The sequence below is a fragment of the Heptranchias perlo genome, chromosome 13 (genome assembly GCF_035084215.1).
Source record: "Heptranchias perlo isolate sHepPer1 chromosome 13, sHepPer1.hap1, whole genome shotgun sequence".
NCBI lineage: Eukaryota > Metazoa > Chordata > Chondrichthyes > Hexanchiformes > Hexanchidae > Heptranchias > Heptranchias perlo.
In genome coordinates, this window is record NC_090337.1 from 6,430,070 (window position 1) to 6,448,426 (window position 18,357).

Consider the following 18,357-nt stretch of genomic DNA (forward strand, 5'->3'; position numbering starts at 1 on the left):
GTTTGGTCCAATAAGGCCATTTGGTTTGACCGTCTCGCTGTAGTAGGAGTTGCTGTGTCTGCTACTTTCTCTTTGAACACATTTACGACGTCCCTAAACACAACAACCCTCATTCCCAAATCCTTCGGTCCATTCTTTCTGCAGCAACGCAGCTAAGTGTCTCTTGAGCCCATCGTATACCATCAAAAGTAAAGAAAGTCTTACATTTATATAGCGCTCAGGATGTCCCAAAGTGCTTTATGGCCAAATAAGTACTTTTTGAAGTGTAGTCACTGTTGTAATGTAGGAAACGCAGCAGCCAATTAGCGCACAGCAATAACCAATGTGTTAAAGGGATGAGCTGGAAGAAACTTTACCCTCTGACTTGGAGGCGGGAATGCCGCCACTGAGCCAAAGGCTCGCTCTGAAAGTCTATCCAAAACAAAAAGGATAGGGAGAAAGAAAGGGAACAGATGCGTTGACTGCCTTCGCAAGGAGGCAGCTCATGTTTTTATAGCCACATCTGACTCAAAGCTCTTTGTCTTTCTAAAGCTTTTTCCAGCACCCTCCTGAGATGTCATTTGTTTGGTACTGGACACTTAATACCCCCTTATGGCATTTTAAAATATAGTTATGGGCTGTTAAAGCCAATGTTGAAATTGCAGTCGATTTTTTGGACTCACTAAACGAAAACTGCAGCAATAAAGTCTGTGTTTCTAGAGGTGGTTAGAGGCAGCTCCTGTTATTGAGCCTCGAAACCGACTCTGGTCCCTGATGCTGTGAGTGGCTAGTTACTGTGTCGTACTCCCAAATTCCGATTTGTGTGTGACATCAAGTGAAAATGGGTCAGGGAATCCAATTGAGTTAAACTGAGCTTGAAAATGGAACCCAGAAAATTCCAGAATGGTACATTGGAAGCCGGCAGATAATCGTGTACATATAAGGGTTTTTATTAATAGGAAAAAGCCATCGGGCCCAACAAGCCTACCCCTTTTTGATAGGTCGACCCCATCTACCCATCTTCTCAACATATCCCTCAATCTTTCCAGTAACATATCTAATGGCCTCTTGTCCACTTCAGTGTCCTTCCCTGGTAACTTATTCCACATCTCGATCAGCCTTTGGGTGAAAAAAGATCTACCCGACTTTCCTTTCTCAACTCCAAATGTCCTTGATTTTTAACTTCTTGTCCAATGGGGTTTGAAACCTTCACGGTGAGGAATTTGTCAGGATCAGATATTTCACACCTGGTCGTATCGGGTTGAGCAGAAATTCTTCACGGTTAACAATTTTGTCTTAACCATTTATTTGAATTGGCTAATTGGTTTCTTGCAGGGTCCATTCTGCTGATTGAATGGATTAATCCAGTTTGTTCCAAAAGTGTTTTTTTTCTCAAAATACTCAGAACCAAGGAATCCAATTTGTTGCTTGCTAAACTTGTGTGAACACAATGAATAAGAGGAACAGAGTTTCAACCCTGTTCCTCAATCCCTACTAGTAAGTTGGCTCCATCCACTGGTAGGAGTTCACGCCACAACTTAATACAAAGGCTTGTTAAATAAGCCTGGCCAATTTGATCATTATCATTGACATGGTTGCACTGGAGATTGACGAGTGAAAATGTTGCAAAACGCTAGTTCCAAATACTTTTAGTCTTCAAATTAGACTTGTTGAATATTAAGGGCCAAATACTTGACGGGTTATTTTGCGATCCGACACTCTCAGGGAGCACATTTTGATAAGTCACGGGTAAGCAGCCATGGTTTTCGGTCCGTTAAAATGAACGGGCAGAAAGTCATTGGCCGTGCGCCTGCGATTTCTCGATCAGAGCTCCCTGTGAGTGCTGCTCCCCGCTGGAAGTGTTGGATCGTGGAATCGCACCTCGCGTGAAATTCCATTGCACGCTATTTTAATGAAGGCATCACGCTGCTTATTTGGAACAGGCTAGCGCCTCGATTAAAGTAGTAGCCAAGGGAGTTTCATACAAACGCTCTAAGTGTTCACACACTAATGTTCCAAGAGCCTAATTTCAAGACATTCGAGACTACAGGTCAGAGGGGTGCCCAATGTGTGTGCAGTTTCAGAACCTGCACTGCCGAGATTTCTAGTTTCATGTACCTTCAACCCACCTCCCTACGCAACATTCAAACCTCAGAGCTTTATCTCAATATGAGAATTCAGATGATTTCTATAATTTCTAATGGGTCTTCTGAGCGTGTTAATAAATACACCACAGGTAGAATTGTCTTTCAAGGGCTACCCAATGTCTTCCCTGTTCTGCTGGAGCTAGATTCACAAGTCTCCAGACCGCACCCCCCAGGGCTCCTATGTCATTACCATTGGAGCTAAAAGTCTAGCCGGTTTTCAATTTGTCCAAGCTGAGTTAATGGGTCCCATGTTCCATCAGGTATTGTTTGGTTTGGTCGAGCTTGGTAGAACATTCTGCTGTCTTGCACCAAAAATCCAATACAGACTCCTTGTGTTGGCAAAGGCCTTCGATGGAAAATGTCTTCCTGCAGTAATCTTTCAGCTGTGCACTCTTTAAGACTCAGTATGAATGGCAATTTCACGCAGAGCCCTGTAATCAGATTATATGAGCGGGTCATTCTTCACTATGGAGCCAGGGGCCTTCTGGGATTTAAATAAATAAATATGAGGTCCCAAATTGTACAATCGCATTGAACAGAAATTTCCATGTATTCTTTGACTGTTTCCAATATTCTGCGTTTGTATATTGTTGTCTTTATACAAACCACACTTTAAGGAGTTGTCCCAGTGATTCCTTTAGATGGCAGTTCAGATCTCGAACAATCATTACCGAAGCAAGAGAAGCAATGACCACAAAACAAAACAAACTGGGATTCACTCAACGAGACCACACACTCTTGGGAGAGATAATAAATTTGCATTTAATTCAGAGGTTCTCTGATTTAATGTATGAAGGTTTGAATGGTTTATCAATAATTGATAGAATATGTAATCAATAATTCATCGTCAGGGTCTGTTGCTTCAGAAATTATTCATAGGAGCTTTTACTTTCATTTTTTCCTTCTTCCACTTTCATGTAAAGTTGTCTGTGTGTTTCTCCTCTTTCATCATTTAGAACTCTCCAAAGCGTAGAACTTACATAAAGGTTAAAAGTGGAACAGTGAAATGTAAATAACGTAGTGAATAATTCAGCAAACGGGTATCCTGAATAAAGAAAGAACATGCATTTATATAGCGTCTTTCACGACCTCAGGACGACCCACAGTGCTTTACAGCAATTGAAGTACTTTTGAAGTGTAGTCACTGTTGTAAAGTAGGAAATACGGCAGCCAATTTGCACACAGCAAGCTCCCACAAACAGCAATAAATGATGAGATCATCTGTTTTTTAGTGATGTTGGTTGAGGGATAAATGTTGGCCAGGACACTGGGTAGAATTCCCCTGACCTTTTTCAAAATAATACCGTGGAATTTTTTAAAGTCCATTTGAGAGGGCAGACCGGCCCTCAGTTTAACACCCATCCAAAAGACAGCACCTCCAACAGTGGAGTGCTGCCCTGGGAGTGTCAGTGTGGATTGGTGCTCAAATCTCTGGAGTGGGGCTTGAACCCACAAAATTCTGACTCAGAGGCAAGAGTGCGACCCACCGAGCCATGGCTGACCTTTCTACCCCATTTAGCTTTGATCTCTGTCTCACAGCTACAACACGTTACAAACAGTCAGTGTTGCTCACTTTGGGGACAATCTCACTTGGGTTTGGTACTCACGCCTCAGTCTGGGGTTTCAAGTGCACCTCCCGTGGCATCGCTCGGGGTTAACTTGGGGCCGTGAGCCAAGGAGTGGAGAAGTCAAGGCCCTGCCTGTGTGGAATGCCAGGAGACTGCACCAGCACAGAAGCCAAGGAAATGTGAAATTGAGTCAGTCAGCACCTTACGGACACATTGGACACCTTGCTATGCCCTACGATGTGTGGCAGAGGCAAAACTTTTGACTCTATAGCTTGGTGATTTAAAAACATCAAGATAAATGACTGAAAATGACTAGGTTTTTTGAAGCTTTTTATGATAGGACACCCTACAAGGGTGAGGTAGTGGAGAATGACCCAGTTCTAGTTTCCTTCATTTGAAATGTTTGCTTTCTGCTTGTATATGGTCAGATGTATGCACAATGAGAAGAGCCAATAATTGGACGAGCCATACACTGTTATTGATTAAATAAACAAACATATTTTACCTTTGTTTTGCTGTCGCTGTGGTTTATTACCTGACAGGATTTTAACTGGAGGCACCACTTAGTGAGCAAATCAACCACTTTTTCTGAGGTACATACTTAAAAAAGAAAGACTTGTATTTACAGAGCATCTTTCACAACCTCCCAAAGCACTTTACATCCAATTAAGTACTTTTTTGATGTGTAGTTACTTTTGCAATGTAGGAAACATGGCAGCCAATTTGCACACAGCAAGGTCCCGCAAACAGCAATGAGATAATAACCAGGCCGGAACACCAGGAGGAAGCCCCCCTGCTCTTCTTCGAAAAGTGGGTTCTTTTACATCCAACTGAGAGCAGATGGGGCCTTGGTTTAATGTCTCTGTCTAAAAGATGACACCTCTGACAGTGCAGTGCTCCCTCAGTACTGCATTGGGAGTGTCAGCTTAGATTCTGTGCTCAAATCTCTGTAGTCGGTACTTGAGAACCACAACCTTCTGACTTAGAGACAAGAGTGCCAACAACGAGCCACAGCTGACACCTTCAAGGTTAAGGGAAGAGATCTAGTAGAGGTCATCAAAATTGTGAAAGGTCTTGAGAGGTTGTTTCCACTAATTGGCAAATTGGTAACACGGGGCTTAGACTGCGGAATAACAATAGAAGAACTGGGGGTGGAGTATAAGAGTAAGGAGACGTGGCTGCCATTATATAGGGTCCTGGTGAGTTCACACCTGGAGTACAGTTTTGGTCTCCTTACCTAAGGAAGGATATACTTGCCTTAGAGGGGGTGCAATGAAGGTTCACTAGATTGATTCCTGGGATGAGAGGGTTGTCCTGTGAGGAAAGATTGAGTAGAATGGGCCTTTACTCTCTGGAGTTCAGAAGAATGAGAAATGATGTCATTGAAACGTATAAAATTCTTAGAGGCCTTGACAGGGTAGATGCTGAGAGGATGTTTCCCCTGGCTGGAGAGTCTAGAACTAGGGGTCATAGTCTCAAGATAATTAGTCGGCCATTCAGGACTGAGATAAGGAAAAAAATTTTCACTCAGGGTTGTGAATCTTTGGAATTCTCTACCCCAGAGGGCTGTGGATGCTCAGTCGTTGAGTATTTTGAAGACTGAGATCGATAGATTTTTGGACAACAACGGAATCAAGGGACATGGGGATAGGGCGGGAAAGTGGAGTTGAGGTCGAAGATCAGCCATGATCTGATTGAATGGCGGAGCAGGCTCAAGGGGCCGTGTGGCCTACTCCTGCTCCTATTTCTTATGTTCTTAACAAAGGGGGAGTTAGAAGAAATGTTTCCACACAGAGGGATATTAGAACATGGAATCCTTTACCACAAGAGACTATTGCATCAGAGGCTAGAACATCATTTAAAATAGAATTGGATCTGGATTTGGAAAGGAGGAATATAAAAGGGAGAGGGCAGAGGAAAGGTATTGAAGAATTGAAAGACTTGCATCTATACAGAGCCTTACACGACCTCAGGGTGTTCCCAAAGCGCTTTACAGCCAATCATAGAATGATAAAGCACAGAAGGAAGCCATTCGGCCCATCGGGCCTGTAACAGCTTTTTGAAAGAGCTATCCAATCAGCCCCACTCCCCTGCTCTTTCCCCATAGCCCTGCAAATGTTTCCACTTCAAGTATTTATCCAATTCCCTTTTGAAAGTTACTATTGAACCTGCTCCCACCGCCCTGAAGTGCAGGAAACGCAGCAGCCAATTTGTGCACAGCAATAACCAATGTGTAAGAAACGCTTAGATAAGCGACTGGAAAAAAAAATACATCTCAGAGGGAACCTTATAAGAAAATTAATGGGATAGAAAAGATACACTTGAAACAATGCTTTCGGATACCTCGAGGCAACGGGGACAAGAGGGCACGCGGGCAGAGTGTGAAAGGCAAGTTTAGGACAGACGCCAGAGAGTATTTCTTTAAAGAGAGACTGATCAACAGCTGGAACAGGTTGAAAGAAAAGACTTGCATTTATACAGCACCTTGCACATCCTCTCATGACATCACAAAGCGATTTACAGCCAATGAAGTACTTTTGAAGTGTAGTGACTGTTGTAATGTATGAAACACAGAACCAATTTGTGCGCAACAAGGTCCCACAAGTAACAATTAGCTAAATAACCAGATAATCTGTTTTAGTGATGATAATTGAGGGATAAATATTGGTCCCAGGACACTAAGGAGAGCTCCCTTACTGTTCTTTGAATAGTCCACCTGAGAAGACAGACAGAGCCTCGTTTTAACGGCTGATTCATAAGACGGCACCTTAGACAGTGCAGCACTCCCTCAGTACCGCACTGAAATGTCAGCCTAGATAATGTGCTGAGGTCTCTGGATGTGAACCCACATCCATCTGACTCAGAGGGAAGAGTGTTACCAACTGATCCAAGGCTGATTCCCAGGTGGCCACGAAGGATGACTGAGGCCAGGGCACTGGACTCATATAAGAAACAGCTGGATAATTTAGTGGGAGATGATAAGGTTAGTATTCTGGAAGGATTAGGGCAAATGGACTGAAGGACTCTTTTCATCTGAACCCATTTTGTGATTGTTGAATGATTAACCTATTTTACCATGACTAGATGGCTCATCTCATCCACCACTTACTGCAATCACAATTGATTGCTGTTCATGCCGACCCTTAGAACTCTATTAGCATGCCAAGCAACAACAGCATAGGAATCAAGTAATGGACTACCTGGCGTAATGCTGAGAGAAACATGACCTAGAAGACCGCCAGGGAAAAAAGGGACCTCTTTGCTCCTGAGGTAGGTTTTAAATTTGCTGCCCAGGCGTAAAATTGCATTACGGATCTGCTGCCCATTGCCTGAGTTTCTATTCCATTGATTTCAATGGAAATGATAATTGGAGCCGCAAGTTGACAATCTACCCCATGTCTACCCAAGTCTTAGGCTCGATCCATTTGGCCAATTGTGTTAGGCCATGCCAGTATTTCTTAAAGTGACAAGCTTTTCTCATAATAATGTTGATATAGCAACTGAAAATGAACTTTTACTTGCTTCCAGTTATAGGTAATGAGCATCAAGTGAGACCAGAGATTAGAGGGTTTTCCCTTCTATAGAGTGGTGGAAATTTAGAACAGGTGCTCAGCATGTAGAGCAGTTTATCTTGTGTAAATTAACTCTTTAGCTACCGATTTAGCTCTTTTTCTAGTTAAGAACAAATTTGAAGGGTATAAAGTTATCTGCAGATCACCAGATAATTACAGATGAGGAAAGCTATTCATCCCATCATGGTCCATCCATCGAGAAAGACCATACAATCCCTCCATTGGGGTGTCCAATTCTTTCTTAAATGATTCTAAGATTTTCACCTCTATGAAAATAAAAAACAAATAGTATAGATGCATTTAAAGGGAAGCTAGATAAACACAAGAGAGAGAAAGGAATAGAAGGATATGCTGATAGGGTGAGATGAAATAGGGAGGGAGGAGGCTTGTGTGAAGCATAAATGCCAGCATTGACCAGTTGGACCGAATGGCCTGTTGCTGTGCTCGAGACTCAATGTGGAAATCTGCTGGGAATCTGAAATAAAGAGAGTTTTGGAAACACTCAGCAGGTCGGGCAGCATCTGCGGAGAGAGAATGGTAGTAGGGCTATGGTTTCAGGTCGATGATCTTTCGTCAGAACATGGCAATGGGTCATAGACCTGAAACCTTAACCCTATCATTCTCTCTCCGCAGATGCTGCCTGATCTGCTGAGTGTTCCATGCACTTTCTGTTTTTCACCTCCTTTACCCTACTCTGAAGTACACATTGATCACTCTTCCGCCTGGATTTTCCCTGGGCGGGTTCTCCCAATTTCCCACTGCAACTTCAGCGGAACCTCCCCGGAGAGATGGCGTAAATGGCTAAAAAAGAAGTCGCTTATGCTGTTCCTCCAGGTTTTATGCCAACCTTCCACCAAAAGTTAGGGTGGGAGATTAGGAGAGCCCTGCAGAAATTCTCACCCCTTTGTGTCAATAAGAATTCCTGCTACCCAGTGCTAAATTTGCCTTATGTTACTTTGACCCCGTGTCCCCTTGCCCTATTCTTGCAATCTAGTTGGAAAGATTTTTCTGGATTTACCTTTTCCGTGCTGTTTACTGTCTGCTGGGAATGGTGAAATACTCTGTTGAGCGCTGTGGACTAGATTCTCCTCAGTGATGGATGTACCACCAAAATAGCACCGAAATCACAAGTCAAACCGTCATGTGTAATTCTGCCAAGAAGCAACCCAATTTTCCTTGATGTGCCTTCATTAAATATTCATGATAGACTCCTGGCGCTATTCATGCCCTCTATAGGCATTGGGGGGGGGGGAGGGAAAGAGGAAAATACAGTGCTGTTGCAGCAGTTTAAAGGGCTCAAGTAACCATTTTGTGTCTATGACAAAGTGATTCACAGCAATGTCTGAGACTGATCTCAGGTCACCAAACCCACAAATTCAAATACTCTTTAGGCCTTGGAGAGGGTGCAGAGGAGATTTACTAGAATGGTACCAGGGATGAGGGACTTTAGTTATGTGGAGAGACTGGAGAAGCTGGGGTTGTTCTCCTCCTTAGAGCAGAGAAGGTTAAGGGGAGATTTAATAATGGTGTTCCAAATCATGAAGGGTTTTAATAGGGTAGATAGGGAGGAACTATTTCTATTGGCAGAAGGGTCGGCAACCAGAGGACACAGATTTAAGATAATTGGCAAAAGAACCAGAGGGGAGATGAGCAGAATTTTTTTGTGCAGCGAGTTGTTATGATCTGGAATGCGCTGCCTGAAAGGGTGGTGGAAGCAGATTCAATAGTAACTTTCAAAAGAGAATTGGATAAATACTTGAAAAGGAAAAAAGTTGCAGGGCGATGGGGAAAGAGCAGGGGAAGTGGGATTAATTGGATAGTGGTTTCAAAGAGCCGGCACAGGCACGATGGGCCAAATGGCCTCCTTCTGTACTGTAAGGTTCTATGATTCTGTGAGGTGTTGCTGTCTATAATCTGCCTAAGGATGACCTTAGCCGTCTGCCTCAAGGGAAGGAGACCCACAGAGGATATGATCTGCCCGGTGGAGGGAGGTGACCTTGGCAGTGAGTGCCACCCCTAGCAATCCCCACACGGAAACTCAATGCCAGAAGTTCACCAACCTCTCCAGGATATTTGTATCTTGCAACAGTAATAAGAAGCCCGTTTCCCAGCTTCAGCTACCTTATTCTCACTGTGTCAAACACCTCCTATGTGTGGAGATGCCGGTGATGGACTGGTGATGCCAGTCAAACACCTCCTATGTGCAGGAAGTACCACAGTATCCTTCACATCCTTCCCTTTGGGTATCAGCTGTGGCTCAGTGGGTAGCACTCATGCCTTTAAATCAGAAAGTTGTTGGTTCAAATCCCACTCCAAGAAACTTGAGTACATAATCCAGGCTGACACTTCCAGTGCAGTATTGAGGGAGTGCTGCACTGTCGGTAGGTGCTGTCCTTTGGATGAGATGTTAAACTGAGGCCCCGCCTGTTCTCTCAGGTGGACGTAAAAGATCCCATGGCACTATTTTTGAAGAAGAGCAGGGGAGTTCTCCCCAATGTCCTGGACCAATATTTATCCCTCAACCAACATTATCTGAAACAGATTAACTGGTCATTATCTCATTGCTATTTGTGGGACCTTGCTGTACACAAATTGGCTGATGAGTTTCCGACATTATAACAGTGGAAGAAGGAAGTGTGCGTAGGATGGATTATATGCAGCTTAGATGGAACAAGGGAGACAGACTCAGAAGAGGCGAAAGAGAAAGACTTGTATTTCTATAGTGCCCTTCAGGACCTCAGGACGTCCCAAAGCGCTTTACAGCCAATGAAGTACTTTTGAAGTGTAGTCACTGTTTTGATTCAGAGAGAGATTAAAGGAGCTCATGATTGTGTAAACTGTTCATGGTCTGTAGGAGGGAGCAGGCTCAATAAGGTGTAAGGCACTGTCTTGTTCCATATTTGAGTTTATTTGAACTATTTCTGGAAAGGTTTAAGCTTCATTGAATTATACTGAGCTAATTAATCAAGAGTCAAAATAACACTGGCTTTGACTGACTTGTAACTCCCACTAGCACCTGGAGCAAGAATGGTGCAAAAAGCTAATGAGTTACTAATGGTGTCTCATTTGTTAGCCTTGTCCCACTTCCAAGGACCTCCAATACCATGAACCACCAAATTGCGTTGAGGCAACATCTCGATTTAAAAATTCTAATCCTTTTGATCAGATCCTTCCATAGCCTCGCCCCCTCCCTATCTCTGTAGCCTCCTCCAGCCCTACCACCCTCCGAGATCTCTGCGCTCCTCTAATTCTGGTATCTTGCGCATCCCCGATTTTCGTTGCTCCACCATTGGTGGCCGTGCCTTCAGCTGTCTAGGTCATGAACTCTGGAATTCCCTCCCTAAGCCTCTTCGCCTCTCTACCTCTCTCTCCTCCTTTAAGACACTCCTTAAAACCTATCTCTTTGACCCTTGTCCTAATATCTCCTTATGGGAGTCGATGTCAAATTTGGTCTGATAACGCTCCTCTGAAGTGCCTTGGGACATTTTACTACGTTAAAGGCGCTATATAAATGCAAGTTGTAGTTTTTCTGTTTGGACAATTAATCCTTGCCCAATTGACGATATCTAAAGTGACATGCCAATTATTGCTGGAGGTACTGTCCTTCGGATGACCTGACATAAAGGAAGATGGTCGTGGTTGTCAGAGGCTCATTAATGTAGCTCACTGCTGGACTGTTGATGGACCAACCATCTTCATCCATGACCTTCCCTCCTTGCACTGAGGATCTTTCTTCAACCATCAGAGAGAGAGCTTTACTCTGTATCTAACCCATACTATTCCTACCCTGGGAGTGTTTGATGGGACAGTGTAGAGGGAGCTTTACTCTGTACCTAACCCATACTATTCCTAACCTGGGAGTGTTTGATGGGACAGTGTAGAGGGAGCTTTACTCTGTATCTAACCTGTGCTGTACCTGCCCCGGGAGTGTTTGATGGGACAGTATAGAGGGAGCTTTACTCTGTATCTAACCCTGTACCTGCCCTGGGAGTGTTTGATGGGACAGTGTAGAGGGAGTTTTACTCTGTATCTAATCCGTGCTGTACCTGCCCTGGGAGTGTTTGATGGGACAGTGTAGAGGGAGCTTTACTCTGTATCTAACCCGTGCTGTACCTGCCCTGGGAGTGTTGATGCGACAGTGTAGAGGGAGCTTTACTCTGTATCTAACCCATGCTGTACCTGCCCTGGGAGTGTTTGTTGGGACAGTGTAGAGGGAGCTTTACTCTGTATCTAACCCGTGCTGTACCTGCCCTGGGAGTGTTTGATGGGACAGTGTAGAGGGAGCTTTACTCTGTATCTAACCCGTGCTGTACCTGCCCTGGGAGTGTTTGATGGGACAGTGTAGAGGGAGCTTTACTCTGTATCTAACCCGTGCTGTACCTGCCCTACAGGAAGCTAATAACTTGGCAGCAGCGTGGGTCTGACACTCGGGGCCAAATCTGCTGCCTGGGACTCTCCCCTCCAACTCCTCTCTTACTTTCAATTTGTTAAATGAACAGAATTTGACAAAAAAAAGAAATAACATTAACATAAACATCACAGGTAAGGACATTCATTAGTCCTTGCCTGTGATATTGGAATATAGGTCCAACATTTCAAACTGGACCTATATTCTCTGGAATTTAGAAGAATGAATTTTATTGAAACGTATAAAATTCTTCGAGGGCTTGACAGGGTAGATGCTGAGAGGTTGTTTCCCCTGGCTGGAGAGTCTAGAACCAGAGGTCATAGTCTCAGGATAAGGGGTCGGCCATTTAGGACTGAGATGAGGGGGAATTTCTTCACTCAGGGGGTGGCGAATCTTTGGAATTCTCTACCCCAGAGGGCTGTGGATGCTCAGTCGTTGAGTATATTCAAAACTGAGATCGATGGATATTTGGACATCAAGGGATCTGGGGATTTTTTAAAATTTGTTCATGGGATGTGGGTGTCACTGGCAAGGCCAGCATTTATTGCCCATCCCTAATTGCCCTTGAGAAGGTGGTGGTGAGCAGCCTTCTTGAACCGCTGCAGTCTGTGTGGTGAAGGTTCTCCCACAGTGCTGTTAGGAAAGGAGTTCCAGGATAGGGCGGGAAAGTGAAGATGAGGTAGAAGATCAGCCATGATCTTATTGCATGGTGGAGCAGGCTCGAGGGGCTGTATGGCCTACTCCTGCTCCTATTTCTTACGTTCTTAAGTTGTGATAAATTGCTGTAAAGGAAAAGAGATTCCCTGGAATGGAATTGTTCTTTCAACAACTTAATTCAGTTTGCAATCTTTAATTGCCAATTTGCTAATCTTAGGAGGACTGTTGAGGAAAGTGCTATTAGAGGCAAAGGTTCAGGACTTCAAAAGTGCTTTACAACCAATGAAATACTTTTTTTGAAGTGTAGTCACTGTTGTAATGTAGGGAAACACGGCAGCCAATTTGCACAATGAAAGGTCCCACAAACAGCAATGAAATAATGACCAGATAATCTGTTTTAGGTGTAGGTTGAGGGATAAATATTGTCCAGGACACCGGGGAGAACTCCTCCTGCTCTTCTTCAAATCGTGCCATGGGATCTTTTACGTCCACCTGAGATGGCAGATGGGGGTCTCGGTTTAACGTCTCACCCAAAAGACGGCATATCCGACAGTGCAGCACTCCCTCAGTATTGCACTGGGAGTGTTAGCCTAGATTATGTGTTCAAGTCTCTGGAGTGAGATTTGAACCCATGACCTTTTAACTCAGTAGGTGAGAATTTTAGCATACCCATGAGATGCAGCCACACGGTGATACTAACATGAAGGGTAGACGTGGTTGGCGGCTGGCATACAATGACAGCCCTTCCTGTCCAGTTGACTTTAAAGGCTTTTTTTCAATTGGCGTTATTTTAACGATGGAAAATAACGAAGAATGGAAAATCAAGGCCTAATGTTCGAAGGTTGACCGTGTAAAATGCAACATTATCTTAAATAAAAACAGAAAATGCTGGAAATACTCAGCAGGTCAGACACGATCTGTGGAGAAAGAAACAGACTTAACGTTTCAGGTCGATGACCTTGCATCAGAACTGGAAGAAGCAAAGATTTTACAGTTTTTAAGCACATACAGAGCCAGGGTTTGGGTGGGGGGGGTGGAGACGGAGGTGGAGGAAAGAACAAAAGGGAAGGTCTTTGATGGGTGAAGGGCAGGAGGGATTAAATGACAAAAAGGATGATGGTGCGAGGTAAAGGGGGTGGTAATGGGACAAGTAAAGAAACAAAAGATGGGCCTAGAGGAGCTGTAACTGGTAACAGCAGAACCATTACCAGCACTTGCTGACCGATAAAAAGGGAGCAGTGGTTATGATCTGAAGTTATTGAACTCAATGTTAAGTCTGGAAGGTTGTAAAGTGCCTAATCGAAAGATGAGGTGCTGTTCCTCGAGCTTCCATTGAGCTTCATTGGAACAGTGCAGGAGGCCGAGGTCAGAGTGGGAGCGGGACAGGGAATTAAAATGGCAGGTCAGGGTCACACTGGCGGACTGAGCAGAGGTGTTCAGCAAAGCGATCACCCAGTCTGCGTTTGGTCTCCCCAATGTAGAGGAGAGCGCATCGTGAGCAGCGAATACACTATACTAAAGATATTGTATTATTTTAGCGCAGCACGCAGAGACAAAGAATCAAAGGGCACCTCCCACATCGCTCAGCGCTGTCAGTTCTCTTTCACTCCAGGGGTCAAGGGGCACGGGAGATATTTTTTTGTCAACTTCATTTCTAAAGGGTTTGCAAATATTCTCTCCATACTGATTGAGGTTTTTATCCGGGGTAATGCTGTAAATCTGAATGTTAAATAAAAGCCTGTCCTACTGGGGGAATGAGAACAGGTGAGATTGTGGGGGGGTTTTTTTGTCTTTTCTCACAGTAAAAAAAAAATTATTCCATTCCTAATCTCCTCTCCACACAACGGGGCCCAAATCTGTCATCCTCTGAAAGTGAAAAGAAGGATGTCAATGTGCTGAGGTCAATGTAGGTGGGCATTGCTTCTCTCTGGAACTGAGCTCCAGCGATAATCGGCAGTGGAAGAATGAAGTGGGAGCTAGGTATAAACATGGGCTGGTGTATGAATAATGACAGCGAGTTCTACCTAGCCTACCTCATAGATAAGATAAATGTAATCATTAAATAGGCTGCCAGCAAAATTACCTTTTGACCAAACCCTCATTAATCTCATGTTGATTATATTCGTTTGGAAATGGGAATTCAGCTGTGTGTGGCATCCTGGCTAACATTGAAATTACGGGCCTATGTTGAGATCTGTAAACCAATAAAAATATATTATCCTAGAATCATACAGCAGATGGAGGCGTTCGGCCTGTACCGGCCCCTTTGAAAAAACTATCCAATTAGTCCTGCTGCACTGCTCTTTCAAAATTTGACACCGAACCACGTGAGGAGATATTAGGACAGGCGACCAAAAGCTTGTTCAAAGAGGGAGGTTTTAAGGAGCATCTTAAAGGAGGAGAGAGAGGCAGAGAGATGGGAAGGTTTAGGGAGGAAATTCTAGAGTGTGGGTCCCAGACGGCTGAAGGCACGGCTGCCAATGGAGGGGCGAAGGGACTGGGGGATGTGCATGAGGCTAGAGTTGGAAGAACACAAAGTTCTCGAGAGGGTTGTAGGGCTGGAGGATGGAGAGATAGGGAGGGGTGAGGCCTCGAAATGATGTAAACATAAGGACAACAATTTTAAAGTCGAGGCATTGGAGAACTGAGAGCCAATATAGGTCAACGAGCACAGGGGTGATGGGTGAAACTTATACAAAATTAAAAACAAATTGAATGGACCATGATGATTGATGGGCAGTTGCACCAATGTCCGTAGGTATGGTTGGTCACATCTTGTTGAAGGAAACCAATCAGACTATGCTGGCTGTTTGATTGCCCCACCTTTCATTCAGACAGTACCACTGAAAATATTCACCATTATGGTTGGTCAGGTTTTGGGTTCCCAGCTTCCTTTGGATCCTCTGCCAAAGAGAAACATTGTACACCTCTCTCCCTGTAAATGGGAGAGTGTCAGTGGGTGACAGAACATTCATGGGGAGCCAAACCTTGCTGGTCTTTCTCTGCTGGTCTTTCTCTTCCTCCTCTTAATAATGTTCAGTGAGAAAGCCATTAGTGGGACCAATGAGCACAGTAAGAAAACACTGGAGAGCAATTACCAGACAGCATAAGTGTCATTTGGAAGTCCAGGGCAGAACAAGAAGAAAAGACTTGCATTTCTATAACGCCTTTCACCACCTCACGACATCCCAAAGCGCTTTACAACCAATTAAGTACTTTTTGAAGTGTAGACACTGTTGTAATGTAGAAAACACAGCAGCCAATTTGCACACAGCAAGATTCCACAAACAGCAATGAAATATTGACCAGATAATCCTTTTTTAGTGATAAATATTGGCCCAGGACACCAGGTAGAACTCCACTGCTCTTCTTCAAAGTATCACCATGGGATCTTTTATGTCCACCTGAGAGGCAAATGGGATCTCGGTTTAATGTCTCATCCGAAAGACGGCACCTCCAAACATATTTAGCACTTCCTCAGTACTGCATTGGAGTGTCAGCCTAGATTTTGGGCTCCAGCCTCTGGAATGGGGATTAAATCCACAATCTTCTTGCAATCTTCAGAGGCGAGAGGGCTACCCACTGAGCCACAGCTTTCACAACTGAACAGGCAATAATGTAAGAAAGTGTGGGATAAGTAAAGCTGATCACGCCCACTCCTTCCACAGGCCATGCACAATCTACCCTATTACAGACCCTGAACCCCAAAACCAATTGAGCTAAACTCCAGACTATTTATTAGTACACCAGTTCAGATGGACGTAAAAGATCCCACGGCCACTAATTCGAAGAAGACCGGGGAAGTTCTCCCCAGTGTCCTGGCCAATATTTTTCCCTCAACCAACGTCACTAAAACAGATTATAGGAACATAGGAAACAGGAACAGGAGTAGGCCATTCAGCCCCTCGAGCCTGTTCCACCATTCAATGCGATCATGGCTGATCTGTGACCTAACTCCATACACTGGCCTGAGCCCCATATCCCTTAGTACCTTTGGTTAACAAAGTTCTATCAATCTCACATTTAAAATGAAGTTGAGCTAGCATCAACCGCCGTTCGCGGAAGAGAGTTCCAAACTTCTACCACCCTTTGTGTAGGAGTGTTTCCTAACTTCACTCCTGAAAGTCCTGGCTCTAATTTTTAGGCCAAGTCTCCTCGTCCTAGACTCCCCAACCAGTGGAAATAATTTCTCTCTATCTACCCTATCAGTTCCTCTTAATATCATGAAAACATCGATCAATTCACCCCTTAATCTTCTAAATTCTAGGGAATACAGCCCTAATTTGTGAAATCTCTCATCGTAATTTAACCCTTGGAGTCCAGGTATCATTCTAATAAATCTACACTACACTCCCTCAAAGGCCAATATATCCTCCCTACGGTGCGGTGCCCAGAACTGAACACGGTACTCCAGTTGTGAGTATCTGGTCATTTATCTCATTGCTGTTTGTGGGATCTTGCTGTGTGCAAATTCGCTGCTGCGTTTCCTACATACAACAGTGACTACACTTCAAAAGTACTTCATTGGCTGGAAAGCACTTTGGGACATCCTGAGATCATAAATGGCTCTGTATAAATGCAAGTTCATTCTTTCTCTCTCTTTCTTTCTCTCCCTTTCTCTTCCTGGTTGCATCACAGCAGCTGTCACGATCAATGAATATTCAGTCATCTCCGCCTATGAACAACATCTTGAGCTCACATTTCAAGAGCGACAGAAAAGGCATCTCAGAGCATCTTCGAAGTCGGGGGAAAACAAGCAGCTTTGAGAAAGGGAAACGAGTTGCGGGTGGGGAACAAAGAAATGGCAGAACAATGAAACACATACTTTGGTTCTGTCTTCACAAAAGAGGACACAAATAATCTCTCAGAAATGTTAGGGAACCAAGGGTCTAGTGAGAGGGAGGAACTGAAGGAAATCAGTATCAGTAAAAAAAATAGTGCAAGGGAAATTAATGGGGCTAAAGGCTGAAAAATCCTCAGGGCCTGATAATCTACATCCCAGAGTACTAAAGGAAGTGGCCCTGGAAATAGTGGATGCATTGGTGGTCATCTTCCAAAATTCTATAGACTCTGGAACAGTTCCTACAGATTGGAGGGTGGCAAATGTAACCCCACTATTTAAAAAAGGAGGGAGAGAAAAAACAGAGAATTACAGACCAGTTAGCCTAACATCAGTCGTGGGGAAAATGCTAGAGAATATTATAAAAGATGTGATAACAGAACACTTGGAAGGCATTAACGGGATTGGACAAAGTCAGCATGGGTTTATGAAAGGGAAATCATGCTTAACAAATCTACTGGAGTTTTTTGAGGATGTAACTAATAGAATAGATAGGGGAGAACCAGTGGATGTGGTGTACTTGGATTTTCAGAAGGCTTTTGATAAGGTCCCACACAAGAGGTTAGTGTGCAAAATTAAAGCACATGGGATTGGGGGGAATATACTGGCATGGATTGAGAATTGGTTGACAGACAGGAAACAGAGAGTAGGAATAAACGGGTCTTTTTCCGGGTGGCAGGCAGTGACTAGTGGGGTACCGCAGGGATCAGTGCTTGGGCCCCAGCTATTCACAATATATATCAATGATTTGGATGAGGGAACAGAATGTAACATTTCCAAGTTTGCAGAAGGCACAAAGCTGGGGTGGAATGTGAGCTGTGAGGAGGATGCAAAGAGGCTCCAATGTGATTTAGACAAGTTGGGTGAGTGGGCAAGAACATGCAGTATAACATGGATAAATGTGAGGTTATCCACTTTGGTTGTAAAAACAGAAAGACAGATTATTATCTGAATGGTGATAGATTGGGAAAAGGGGAGGTGCAACGAGACCTGGGTGTCCTTGTACACCAGTCGCTGAAAGCGAGCATTCAGATGCAGCAAGCAGTTAGGAAGGCGAATGGTATGTTGGCGTTCATTGCAAAGGGAATTTGAGTACAGGAACAGGGATGTCTTACTGCAGTTGTACAGGGCCTTGGTAAGACCACATCTGGAGTATTGTGTGCAGTTTTGGACTCCTTATCTGAGG